This window comes from Nelumbo nucifera, chromosome 5 (assembly GCF_055504915.1).
Source record: "Nelumbo nucifera cultivar China Antique chromosome 5, China Antique-T2T, whole genome shotgun sequence".
In the NCBI taxonomy this organism is placed as follows: domain Eukaryota; kingdom Viridiplantae; phylum Streptophyta; class Magnoliopsida; order Proteales; family Nelumbonaceae; genus Nelumbo; species Nelumbo nucifera.
Window position 1 is genome coordinate 72,198,764 of NC_142653.1, and position 13,737 is coordinate 72,212,500.

The window sequence follows — 13,737 nt, forward strand, 5'->3', positions numbered from 1 at the left end:
CCTTATCACTTAAAGAGAGTCTAGATTCAAATGAAGATTTGAATCAGGAAACTCCTAATGGGATTAGGAATTGATCTCTTTAAGTCTATAAAAGGAGGAGTGGGCGAACCATTCAGATCATCCCAGCATCCCAGGGATCAGATCTCAGATCATACAGAGAGAAGACAACAATAGTGTGACAGCGTCATATTCTCCTTGCGTTCTCCTCCAGTTGCCACCTATTGCCAGTTCGATCTCCAGTTTTGTAGGAGCAATCAAGAATAGTTCTTGATATTAGTCTTTGGAGAAAGGCTGATCTGAAGTCGTGCTCACAGCCTCCATCGAATTCTTGCTGAAGGATTCAGTTCTTGGGAAGAAAACTAATGATTCTGCTCCACCCTACACTGTGTCATCTTCAGCAGTCTTTAGAGACTTCTTTGGGCATGAACACCTTCATTGGAGGATACTGTTTCTTCGTATCAGGTATATCCCTCTCCTACGTTTTGGTTTCAGATCTGGTTCGGTTCTTGGTTCAAGATTGATCCTTGAAAATACAAATTTTCTAAAACAGGGAATGTGATTTCCAGGTGGGAGAGAGATAAATTTTTGAAATTTCGCCTACCTTCCTGCATGGTTCGGCCATCCATATGATGGATCTCTCATCCCTTCAAAGACTTGAACCGATGGCCTCTTTATTTCATTTATTGCTTAATTAACACTATTCCACCTCTTCACTCGTACTATTTAATGAATCTTCATTGTATATAGTACTTTATTAGACATCTATTTTAAAGAAAATGTAAATTAAGAGATTTAAACCTTGTTCATCTGTTTTAAAAAATAAGGATTTTGCCATTCATCCACCATGTTTAAGTAAATTAAAAGATGTATAATATTATCTATACTATTTACATAACTCGAAATATTTATACATATGTTCCACATCTTCATGGTTCAACTTCTGGTTTGACCTCTGTTGAACCTCTCGACCATAAAATTCTCCCTTCTCAAATTCTATGACCGGCCTGATTCTCTAAACATTGATGAAAACAATGAAATTTGCCTCTTTCTTCTTCTTTCTCTCTCTCTCTCTTGCCTAATATTTAGGATTGTCAATGGGCCGATTGAGTTTGTTCAAGATAGTTTTTTCAGTCTTGTCCCAATAAATTTTATTTATTCTATTAAATTAAATAAATTATCATCTATAAATATTAATTAATTAATTAATTAGAGATAATTTTCTAACAAGTTATTATTATCCCAATTGGGCTATCATTGGGGTCGGGTCTGGTTTGGGTAACTTGTACCCAATTTTGTTCCAATAAACTTAAAAATAACAGTTTAACGTTTTTGGAGATTTGGAATTTCTTCAATCATCAACTTTTTGTTTTTCAAATCTATCTTACAAATTTCTAAAATGATATCATATAAGACAAAAGTAATAATTATGCTTTTTCCCTTACATATTTGGTTGTTGTTACCGAATATCTAATTATTTACTGTCATGCCACCATATAAAACAAAAATAGTGAAATTCATCTCATACCTCTCTCTCTCTCATGCCTAATAGTTAGGATTGCCAATGGGTTGATCGGGTCTGTTCAAGATAGTCTATTCCAGCCAGTCCTGTCCCAATAAATTTTATTGATTCATTTATTTATTTTACTAAATTAAATAAATTATTATCTATAAAATTTTATTTATTTATTTACTAATTATTTGTTTATTTAGAGATAATTTAGTAACAAATTATTGTTAGCCCAATATTTAAGGTTGTCATTGGGTCGGTCTGGTTTGGGATAGCTTGTATGTTTCTATCTCAAAAAGACTTATTTATTTATTCATTTTATTAAATTAGATAAATTATTATTTATTTAATTTATTAAATTATTTATTTATTTAGAAAACATCATTATTTATGGTCATGCCAGCATATAAAACAAAAACAATGAAAATCATCTCTTTTTTCTGTCTTCCCTTATTCTTTTCCTCTCAATCCTCTATCTCTCTCTCTGTTTCCCCCCTTTAGCCCAATATTTAGGTTTGTTAATGGGTTAGGCCTGGTTTGGGATAGTTTGTATCAATGTTGTCCCATTTATTTATTTTATTAAATTAAATAAATTATTATCTATAAAATTTTAGTTACTTAATTTATTAAATTACTTATTTATTTATTTACTTAGAAATAATTTATTTGTCGGGTCTGGTTCGGGATAGCATGTACCACTCCTATCCCAATAAACTTTTATTTATTCAGTATTTTTATTAAATTAAATAAATTATTATCTATAAGATTTTATTTATTTAATTTACTAAGTTATTTCTTTGTTTACAAATAATTTATTAACAAATTAGAATTACCAGCAAAAAATAGACCCAAAACCATCCCAATTTATACTTTCTCTCTCATTTTCATTTTCACTCTCACTCTCACTCTCACTCTTTCTCTCTCTCTCCCCGCCTCTAGGCCCAATATTTGGAGCTATCAATAGGTCGAGTTTGGTTTGGGATAGCTTGTACCAATCCCATATTAGTAATATATAAACTTTATTTATTTATTCATTTTATTAAATTAAATAAATTATTTATTTATTTACCAACCCCACACTCTCTCCCCCAAAGCCCAATATTTAGGACTATCGAAGGCTTTGATACCAAATGGGATATGGTATAAATCTATAAGAAATCTATATTATCATCAAAATTGAACGAATGAACAGTGAAAGTGAACAGTAATGTAAATAGTAATACTCAGACTTTGAAATTTCTCACAACTCTCAAACTTACACACTAAAAGATCACACTCTCAAAAGCATTCTTTTACAATAAAAGAAAACTTAAATACACCATCCCCTTTGCAAAAGATTGGGCCTTTTATAGACGAAGGCTAGGCTAGTGTTGGGAGATTCCAACTTATTTAGAGCTTTTCTAGTAGATGCCTTCTTATTCGAATTCCCTGTTTAGGATGAGAAGTGATGAAGGAAGATTTGGCCCAACCTCGCAATCACGCCATGTGGCAAAAAACACGTAGCTCGGCACTTAAAGCAACGTACCCAGGGTGCAAACACCAAAGCGAAGAAACCAGCAGTCCAAACTCCCCTCGAGGAGACCGAACTCCCTTCGAGGAGCCCGAACTCCCTACGAGGAGCCCCACCTCCCTACTAAGAGCTCGAGCTCCCTACTAAGAGCTCGAGCTCCCTACTAAGAGCTCGAACTCCCTACGAGGAGCCCGAACTCTCCCTTTGACCCCGAGCCACACAAAGCAGTGACCCGAACTGGCCCGCCTCGTGGCAGTTCGGGACACTCCCCTATCCGAACTCAAGACTTTGCCTCGCACACCGCTCCAACACTTCACCTCCAGAACACCGAACTAGACAAACCACACCATACTTGACACCGAAGGAGTCCGTATCCAGGAGCGGCGCACCTGACTGACTTGGGATCTGACGCTTGACAGCCGCACTTCAACGGCCACCTGCCACTGTCACCTACCACCGCCATCTCCAGTTACAGAGATGGCTCCGAACAAAAGAGCAGTGGCGGTTCTGCCCCAGCAGAGGTGATGACACCCGAACTGGCAGAAGCACGAAAGTAATCATACCCAAACTGACAGAAGCCTAGGAGTGAGTGCGCGAGGTGGTTATAAAAGGCTCTCTACCCCCAAGAACATGGTATGCAAACTTTGCGCTATCTGGTTTTATCTTGCCTTCGAAGGATTCTAACTTGAGCTTCGGAGCCTTTACACCGGGTTCCCCCCGAAGCTTCCTCATCTTCTCCGTTTCAGGTTCCCTGCTACTCAGTTCAGAGGCAAGGTCGTTGACAGCTAAGACCGGCCGGATTGCGCACCATCAATTGGCGCCATCTGTGGGGAACGCTTCAAAACGCCTCCCTCCAAACTCTCATAACCTCTTTTCTTCAAAAAACCCAACGCTCATGGCTTCTTCCAGCAACGCCGGACGTGGCACGGAGACAAACACCACCGGGGAGCAACTTCAAGTCCCCGTGGTGTGCGTTGGACAGTTCCCCATCCCCCTCTTGGTGGATGGGATCCCCAGCTTGAATGCGCCACAAGCAGTGGCGCTCGCAAACCTTCCTACCATGAGCATCCCCTTTCCTCCCCCTTTTGAGACAACCCTCACTGAACCAACTGCCGTCCCCCTGGCAGCCAGCCAAAACCGGTTGGACGACCTGATGCAGTGCATGCGGGCAATGCAAGCCCAAATGCAACAGTTCCAGCAACACCAGCTTCATCAGCATCAAGTACTGCACAACATCTCCCAGGCTACTTACATTGACAAAATAGTCAAAAGATACAGCATGGAAAACTCCAAGAAAGGAAATGTTCCTTTCAGGCATGGAGTCACTCTCTCCATGAAGATGTCTCCAAAGACTTCTGAGGAGATTGAGGGTATGAGAGACGTTCCCTATGCCTCGGCCGTAGGGAGCATCATGTATGCCATGCTGTGCACTCGTCCGGACATTGCTCAGGCGGTGAGTGTGGTAAGCAGATTCCAGGCCAACCCAGGGCAGGAGCATTGGACTGCTGTGAAGAACATACTCAAATACCTTCGAAGGACAAAAGAGTTTTGTCTGGTATTCGATGGTAGTTCACTACAAGTTCTAAGGTATACTGATGCCGATTTCCAATCGGATCCAGATGATAGAAAGTCTACATCTGGGTATGTTTTCACGATAGGATCGTGTGCTGTTTGCTGGAAAAGCAGCAAACAGGGGTCCACTGCAGATTCCACAACCGAGGCCGAGTACATTGCCGCAAGTGAAGCTGCCAAGGAAGCCATGTGGATGAAGAAATTCATACACGAATTGGGAGTGATTCCGACCAGCACATTGAGGGGATGAGAGATCCATCCTATGGACGCCCAAAGATTGCGGAATAAGGGGCGAATTTCAAAAAATTTATCTCTCCCTTCAACTGGGAATCGTATTCCCTATTTAGAAAATCATATTTTCAAGGATCAATCTTGAACCATAAACTGAACCAGATCTGAACCAAAAGGAGTGGGAGAGGATTATACCTGATACGGAGAAATACTATCTCCCAATGGAGGTGTTCACGCCCAAGGAAGGATCCAAAATCTGCTCCCACTGAAAATGGCGCAGTGAAGGATGGAGCAGAATCAGCAATGTTCTTCAAAAGAACTTGACCCTTCGCAAGAATCAACTGGACGGCTTGTGAGTACACCTCCAATCAATCTTTTCCCAAAAAATTGAAATCAAGATCCAATCTTGATTGCTCCCAAGAACTGGAGATCGAACTGAAGAAATGGCAATGGCAGGAAGGTGGCGGCAGAAGAGAATTCGCAGTATGCAGGAAATCTCTTAATCTCTCTTTCTCAAAGAGAAGAATGCTATTGATGTTATTGTATTCTTCAAGGCTGCCGCCCCCTTCCCCTTTTATAATCTTAAAGAGATCAGCTCCTAATCAGATTAGGAGTTGCTAATTCCAAATCATATTTGGGTTAGAAGTCCCTTGGTGATAAGGGATAATCCTTATCTTATCTGCAGATCAGATCAGCTATCTCCTAATCTAATTAGGAGGTTTTCATATCTAAATCTTATTTAGATCTTGGACTCTTTGAGTGGATAGGGTCTAAGCCCAATCCTTTTAGCTGACCCACTTCAGAATTCGCCCCCTTTAGATGACTGATCAAATCAGCCCAGTTCGAAATGGGCTTAAGGCCCATTAAGGTTATGTACTCAAAAAGCCTTCCAAACTGCTGCCCAGTTGGGCTTCCTTGTATGGCGTGGGACCCAAGCATTGATCTACACATCAGCCACATGGGTTCAGCCCAGCCTTTGTTACAAGGCCTGGCCGAATGCACTGCTGAAGACAGTGTACCCCTGAAACCCATCAAATGAGCTCTATGGGCCCAACACTTACACTAAGTGGTCCCTGGGCCAAGCCACCTTGTAACACCCAGGGACTGTGGGCAGATGCAAGGTTAGCCCATCTGGTATTATCCTCAATGGTCTTACACTTAACCTCTCAGCCCTCAATGGTCTTACACTTAACCTCTCAGCCCATATATATACTTTTATATCTTATATAAAATATATTTTGCAAAACAAATCTCAACGGTTGAAATCGGCTGCCGGCAGTCTTGGTTTCCATCAGTGAGAGTGCATCCCCGATCATTACCTTTGTCCGATAAAGGGGCTGATCCTGTCACTATGATCACCCACTCAGATGAATTCTCGGACTGTCCCAACATACCCAGGTTTTGACCCCCGCTAAGGATCTTACTGATTGGTACATCAAAGATAGCCCAATCCGACACCTAGTGCAGTATCATAATCGAGTCTAGGGGTCGGGTGTAATTTTCCAGTTTTGCCCATCAATCTCCAAGGTCCAGGGCAATACTAGAAAGCTGGTCCAGTTCTATGATTCAATTAATCCTACCCTGTATGTGCCTAGGGTCTCACCCTGGCAGCTGAGACAGGCCACCCCAACCGACTTGGTGGCACCACAGTGTCAGCCTTGTCAGGATAGGTCTCCCCACACCGACCCACCGGCTGTGAACATTCTAAACTAACACGAGTCTCATTAAGTGTCCAGTTTAAGGGTATTACACAGAAACATACCAAGGGAACATGAATCAAATATGTATCTTTATTCTTTTACAATAAACTCATAAAGTACATCATTCTGATTGAAGCTAAGGGCATAAGAGCCTCGGGCCCACTCGAGGTCAAAGCACATCGAGAGGAAGTACCATGTACTGCGGGAGATCAATGGTAGAGGGAACGTCCTAATTCAGAAGGTAGCATCTGAAGGGATGAGAGATCCATCCTATGGACGCCCAAAGATTGCGGAATAAGGGGCGAATTTCAAAAATTTTATCTCTCCCTTCAACTGGGAATCGTATTACCTATTTAGAAAATCATATTTTCAAGGATCAATCTTGAACCATAAACTGAACCAGATCTGAACCAAAAGGAGTGGGAGAGGATTATACCTGATACGGAGAAATACTATCTCCCAATGGAGGTGTTCACGCCCAAGGAAGGATCCAAAATCTGCTCCCACTGAAGATGGCGCAGTGAAGGATGGAGCAAAATCAGCAATGTTCTTCAAAAGAACTTGACCCTTCGCAAGAATCAACTGGATGGCTTGTGAGTACAGCTCCAATCTATCTTTTCCCAAAAGATTGAAATCAAGATCCAATCTTGATTGCTCCCAAGAACTGGAGATCGAACTGAAGGAATGGCAATGGCAGGAAGGTGGCGGCAGGAGAGAATTCGTAGTATGCAGGAAATCTCTCAATCTCTCTTTCTTTAAGAGAAGAATGCTGTTGATGATGTTGTGTGTTTCAAGGCTGCCGCCCCCTTCCCCTTTTATAATCTTAAAGGGATCAACTCCTAATCAGATTAGGAGTTGCTAATCCAAATCATATTTGGGTTAGAAGTCCCTTAGTGATAAGGGATAATCCTTATCTTATCTGCAAATCAGATCAGTTGTCTCCTAATCTAATTAGGAGGTTTCCAAATCTAAATCTTATTTAGATCTTGGACTCTCTGAGTGGATAGGGTCTAAGCCCAATCCTTTTAGCAGACCCACTTCAGAATTCGCCCCCCTTTAAATGACTGATCAAATCAGCCCAGTTCGAAATGGGCTTAAGGCCCATTAAGGTTATGTACTCAAAAACCTTCCAAATTGCTGTCCAGTTGGGCTTCCTTGTATGGCGTGGGACCCAAGCATTGATCTACACATCAGCCACATGGGTTCAGCCCAGCCTTTGTTACAAGGCCTGGCCGAATGCACTGCTGAAAACAGTGTACCCCTGAAACCCATCAAATGAGCTCTATGGGCCCAACACTTACACTAAGTGGTCCCTGGGCCAAGCCACCTTGTAACACCCAGGGACTGTGGGCAGATGCAAGATTAGCCCATCAGGTATTATCCTCAATGGTCTTACACTTAACCTCTCAGCCCTCAATGGTCTTACACTTAACCTCTCAGCCCATATATATACTTTTATATCTTATATAAAATATATTTTGCAAAACAAATCTCAACGGTTGAAATCGGCTGCCGGCAGTCTTGGTTTCCATCAGTGAGAGTGCATCCCCGATCATTACCTTTGTCCGACAAAGGGGCTGATCCTGTCACTATGATCACCCACTCAGATGAATTCTCGGACTGTCCCAACATACCCAGGTTTTGACCCCCGCTAAGGATCTCACTGATTGGTACATCAAAGATAACCCAATCCGACACCTAGTGCAGTATCATAATCGAGTCTAGGGGTCGGGTGTAATTTTCCAGTTTTGCCCATCAATCTCCAAGGTCCAGGGCAATACTGGAAATCTGGTCCAGTTCTAAGATTCAATTAATCCTACACTGTATGTGCCTAGGGTCTCACCCTGGCAGCTGAGACAGGCCACCCCAACCGACTTGGTGGCACCACAGTGTCAGCCTTGTCAGGATAGGTCTCCCCACACCGACCCACCGGCTGTGAACATTCTAAACTAACACGAGTCTCATTAAGTGTCCAGTTTAAGGGTATTACACAGAAACATACCAAGGGAACATGAATCAAATATGTATCTTTATTCATTTACAATAAACTCATAAAGTACATCATTCTGATTGAAGCTAAGGGCATAAGAGCCTCGGGCCCACTCGAGGTCAAAGCACATCGAGAGGAAGTACCATGTACTGCGGGAGATCAATGGTAGAGGGAACGTCCTAATTCAGAAGGTAGCATCTGAAGGGATGAGAGATCCATCCTATGGACGCCCAAAGATTGCGGAATAAGGGGCGAATTTCAAAAATTTTATCTCTCCCTTCAACTGGGAATCATATTCCCTATTTAGAAAATCATATTTTCAAGGATCAATCTTGAACCATAAACTGAACCAGATCTGAACCAAAAGGAGTGGGAGTGGATTATACCTGATACGGAGAAATACTATCTCCCAATGGAGGTGTTCACGCCCAAGGAAGGATCCAAAATCTGCTCCCACTGAAGATGGCGCAGTGAAGGATGGAGCAAAATCAGCAATGTTCTTCAAAAGAACTTGACCCTTCGCAAGAATCAACTGGATGGCTTGTGAGTACAGCTCCAATCTATCTTTTCCCAAAAGATTGAAATCAAGATCCAATCTTGATTGCTCCCAAGAACTGGAGATCGAACTGAAGGAATGACAATGGCAGGAAGGTGGCGGCAGGAGAGAATTCGTAGTATGCAGGAAATCTCTCAATCTCTCTTTCTTTAAGAGAAGAATGCTGTTGATGATGTTGTGTGTTTCAAGGCTGCCGCCCCCTTCCCCTTTTATAATCTTAAAGGGATCAGCTCCTAATCAGATTAGGAGTTGCTAATCCAAATCATATTTGGGTTAGAAGTCCCTTAGTGATAAGGGATAATCCTTATCTTATCTGCAAATCAGATCAGCTGTCTCCTAATCTAATTAGGAGGTTTCCAAATCTAAATCTTATTTAGATCTTGGACTCTCTGAGTGGATAGGGTCTAAGCCCAATCCTTTTAGCTGACCCACTTCAGAATTCGCCCCCCTTTAAATGACTGATCAAATCAGCCCAGTTCGAAATGGGCTTAAGGCCCATTAAGGTTATGTACTCAAAAACCTTCCAAATTGCTGCCCAGTTGGGCTTCCTTGTATGGCGTGGGACCCAAGCATTGATCTACACATCAGCCACATGGGTTCAGCCCAGCCTTTGTTACAAGGCCTGGCCGAATGCACTGCTGAAGACAGTGTACCCCCTGAAACCCATCAAATGAGCTCTATGGGCCCAACACTTACACTAAGTGGTCCCTGGGCCAAGCCACCTTGTAACACCCAGGGATTGTGGGCAGATGCAAGATTAGCCCATCAGGCATTATCCTCAATGGTCTAACACTTAACCTCTCAGCCCATAATGATCATACACTGCCCGACAAGAGAGGACCTCTCCCTCAGCTGCAAGGAACAGTGTTGCACTCTCCACTCACATGGATCCCGGGAATTAAAACCTTCTTGCAAACTTTTTAGAAACCATATATATACTTTTATATCTTATATATAAAATATATTTTGCAAAACAAATCTCAACGGTTGAAATCGGCTGCCGGCAGTCTTGGTTTCCATCAGTGAGAGTGCATCCCCGATCATTACCTTTGTCCGACAAAGGGGCTGATCCTGTCACTATGATCACCCACTCAGATGAATTCTTGGACTGTCCCAACATACCCAGGTTTTGACCCCCGCTAAGGATCTCACTGATTGGTACATCAAAGATAGCCCAATCCGACACCTAGTGCAGTATCATAATCGAGTCTAGGGGTCGGGTGTAACTTTCCAGTTTTGCCCATCAATCTCCAAGGTCCAGGGCAATACTGGAAATCTGGTCCAGTTCAAAGATTCAATTAATCCCACACTGTATGTGCCTAGGGTCTCACCCTGGCAGCTGAGACAGGCCACCCCAACCGCTTGGTGGCACCACAGTGTCAGCCTTGTCAGGATAGGTCTCCCCAGACCGACCCACTGGCTGTGAACATTCTAAACTAACACGAGTCTCATTAAGTGTCTAGTTTAAGGGTATTACACAGAAACATACCAAGGGAACATGAATCAAATATGTATCTTTATTCATTTACAATAAACTCATAAAGTACATCATTCGGATTGAAGCTAAGGGCAAACAAAATTGTCTAACAGCTCCCACTTGCACTTTGGTCCAATCAGGTACTAGCCGGAGTCCCATGCTTTCCACGTGTTTCTCAAACACTTTCTGTGATAGTGGCTTAGTCAATGGATCTACCACATTCTCCGCTGATGCTACCTCTTTACACTATCCTCCCGTAGGTCCAATGTTGTCATACAACAGTGGAACGGGTGATGTGCTGAATTCCAAATTCAGGAATGAACACCTTCATTCATAAGGCAGCCTCACTTACGGCAATGCTTCCGGCTTGGGTTGTGGACAATTAATTTGCTAGTTAGGACCCCTGTTTGCTGACATTCAGGAATCAACACACGATCCTATCATGAAAACATATCCAGATGTAGACTTTCTATCATCTGGGTCTGACTGGAAATCGACATCTGTAAAGCCCTGGATCTGTAGTGAGCTACCGTCGAACACCAGACAAAACTCTTTTGTCCTTCGAAGGTACTTAAGTATGTTTTTCACAGCCGTCCAATGCTCCTGCCCTGGGTTGGCCTGAAATCTGCTTACTACACTCACTGCCTAAGCATTGTCAGGACGAGTGCACAGCGTGGCATACATGATGCTTCCTACGGCTGAGGCATAAGGAACGTCTTTCATGCCATCAATCTCCTCAGAAGTCTTGGGAGACATCTTCTTGGAGAGAGTGACTCCGTGCTTGAAAGGAACATTTCCTTTCTTGGAGTTTTCCATGCTGTATCTTTTGACTATTTTGTCAATGTAAGCAGATTGGGATAATCCTATTATCCGCTTCGATCTATCTCTATAGAGTCGAAGACCCAGTATATAGGAGGCTTCTCCAAGATCTTTCATGGAGAATTGCTGCGAAAGCCATACTTTCACCGTAGTTAACATTCCTACATCATTCCCAATGAGTAGAATGTCATCTACATACAGAACCAAGAAGGTAACCTTATCCCCACTGTACTTCCTGTAGACATAGGGTTCATCTGGATTCTGCTCGAAGTCAAACGATTTGACAGCAGAGTTAAAACGGATGTTCCAATTTCTAGAAGCTTGCTTAAGCCCATAAACGGATCTGTTAAATTTACATACCATGTTTTCCTGACCTGCAGCAATGAAGCCTTGCGGCTGCAGCATATAGATATCTTCAGTAAGATCTCCATTCAGGAATGCAGTTTTGACATCCATCTGCCAAATCTCATAATCATGGTATGCTACTACAGCTAGCAGGATCCTAATGGATTTAAGCATGGCCACAGGCGAAAAGGTTTCCTCATAATCGATGCCCTCTTTCTGAGTGTACCCTTTCGCCACCAGACGTGCCTTGAAGGTCTCAACTTTACCATCGGGGCCCTTCTTCCTCTTGTAAATCCATTTGCAACCAATTGCCTTTACCCCGGAGGGCGGATCTACTAGAGTCTAGACTCCATTGGTCTCCATTGAGTCCATCTCTGCCCTCATGGCCTCCACCCACTTCTGGGAATCTATGTCCAACATAGCTTCGCGTAAGTCACGGGATCCTCTTCACTAGTCAAGGTTTCCACCAGGTAACTATCCTGGTCATAACCATAACGGACTGGTGGCCTGGATGCCCGAGTCCCCTTTTATAATCTTAATGGGATCAGCTCCTAATCAGATTAGGAGTTGCTAATCCAAATCATATTTGGGTTAGAAGTCCATTAGTGATAGGGGATAATCCTTATCTTATCTGCAAATCAGATCAGCTGTCTCCTAATCTAATTAGGAGGTTTCCAAATCTAAATCTTATTTAGATCTTGGACTCTCTGAGTGGATAGGGTCTAAGCCCAATCCTTTTAGCTGACCCACTTCAGAATTCGCCCCCCTTTAAATGACTGATCAAATCAGCCCAGTTCGAAATGGGCTTAAGGCCCATTAAGGTTATGTACTCAAAAACCTTCCAAATTGCTGCCCAGTTGGGCTTCCTTGTATAGCGTGGGACCCAAGCATTGATCTACAAATCAGCCACATGGGTTCAGCCCAGCCTTTGTTACAAGGCCTGGCCGAATGCACTGCTGAAGACAGTGTACCCCCTGAAACCCATCAAATGAGCTCTATGGGCCCAACACTTACACTATGTGGTCCCTGGGCCAAGCCACCTTGTAACACCCAGGGATTGTGGGCAGATGCAAGATTAGCCCATCAGGCATTATCCTCAATGGTCTTACACTTAACCTCTCAGCCCATAATGATCATACACTACCCGACAAGAGAGGACCTCTCCCTCGGCTACAAGGAACAGTGTTGCACTTTCCACTCACATGGATCCCGGGAATTAAAACCTTCTTGCAAACTTTTTAGAAACCATATATATACTTTTATATCTTATATATAAAATATATTTTGCAAAACAAATCTCAACGGTTGAAATCGGCTGCCGGCAGTCTTGGTTTCCATCAGTGAGAGTGCATCTCCGATCATTACCTTTGTCCGACAAAGGGGCTGATCCTGTCACTATGATCACCCACTCAGATGAATTCTCGGACTGTCCCAACATACCCAGGTTTTGACCCCCGCTAAGGATCTCACTGATTGGTACATCAAAGATAGCCCAATCCGACACCTAGTGCAGTATCATAATCGAGTCTAGGGGTCGGGTGTAATTTTCCAGTTTTGCCCATCAATCTCCAAGGTCCAGGGCAATACTGGAAATCTGGTCCAGTTCTAAGATTCAATTAATCCTACACTGTATGTGCCTAGGGTCTCACCCTGGCAGCTGAGACAGGCCACCCCAACCGACTTGGTGGCACCACAGTGTCAGCCTTGTCAGGATAGGTCTCCCCACACCGACCCACCGGCTGTGAACATTCTAAACTAACACGAGTCTCATTAAGTGTCCAGTTTAAGGGTATTACACAGAAACATACCAAGGGAACATGAATCAAATATGTATCTTTATTCATTAACAATAAACTCATAAAGTACATCATTCTGATTGAAGCTAAGGGCATAAGAGCCTCGGGCCCACTCGAGGTCAAAGCACATCGAGAGGAAGTACCATGTACTGCAGGAGATCATTGGTAGAGGGAACGTCCTAATTCAGAAGGTAGCATCAGCGGATAATGTGGCAGACCCATTGACTAAGCCAC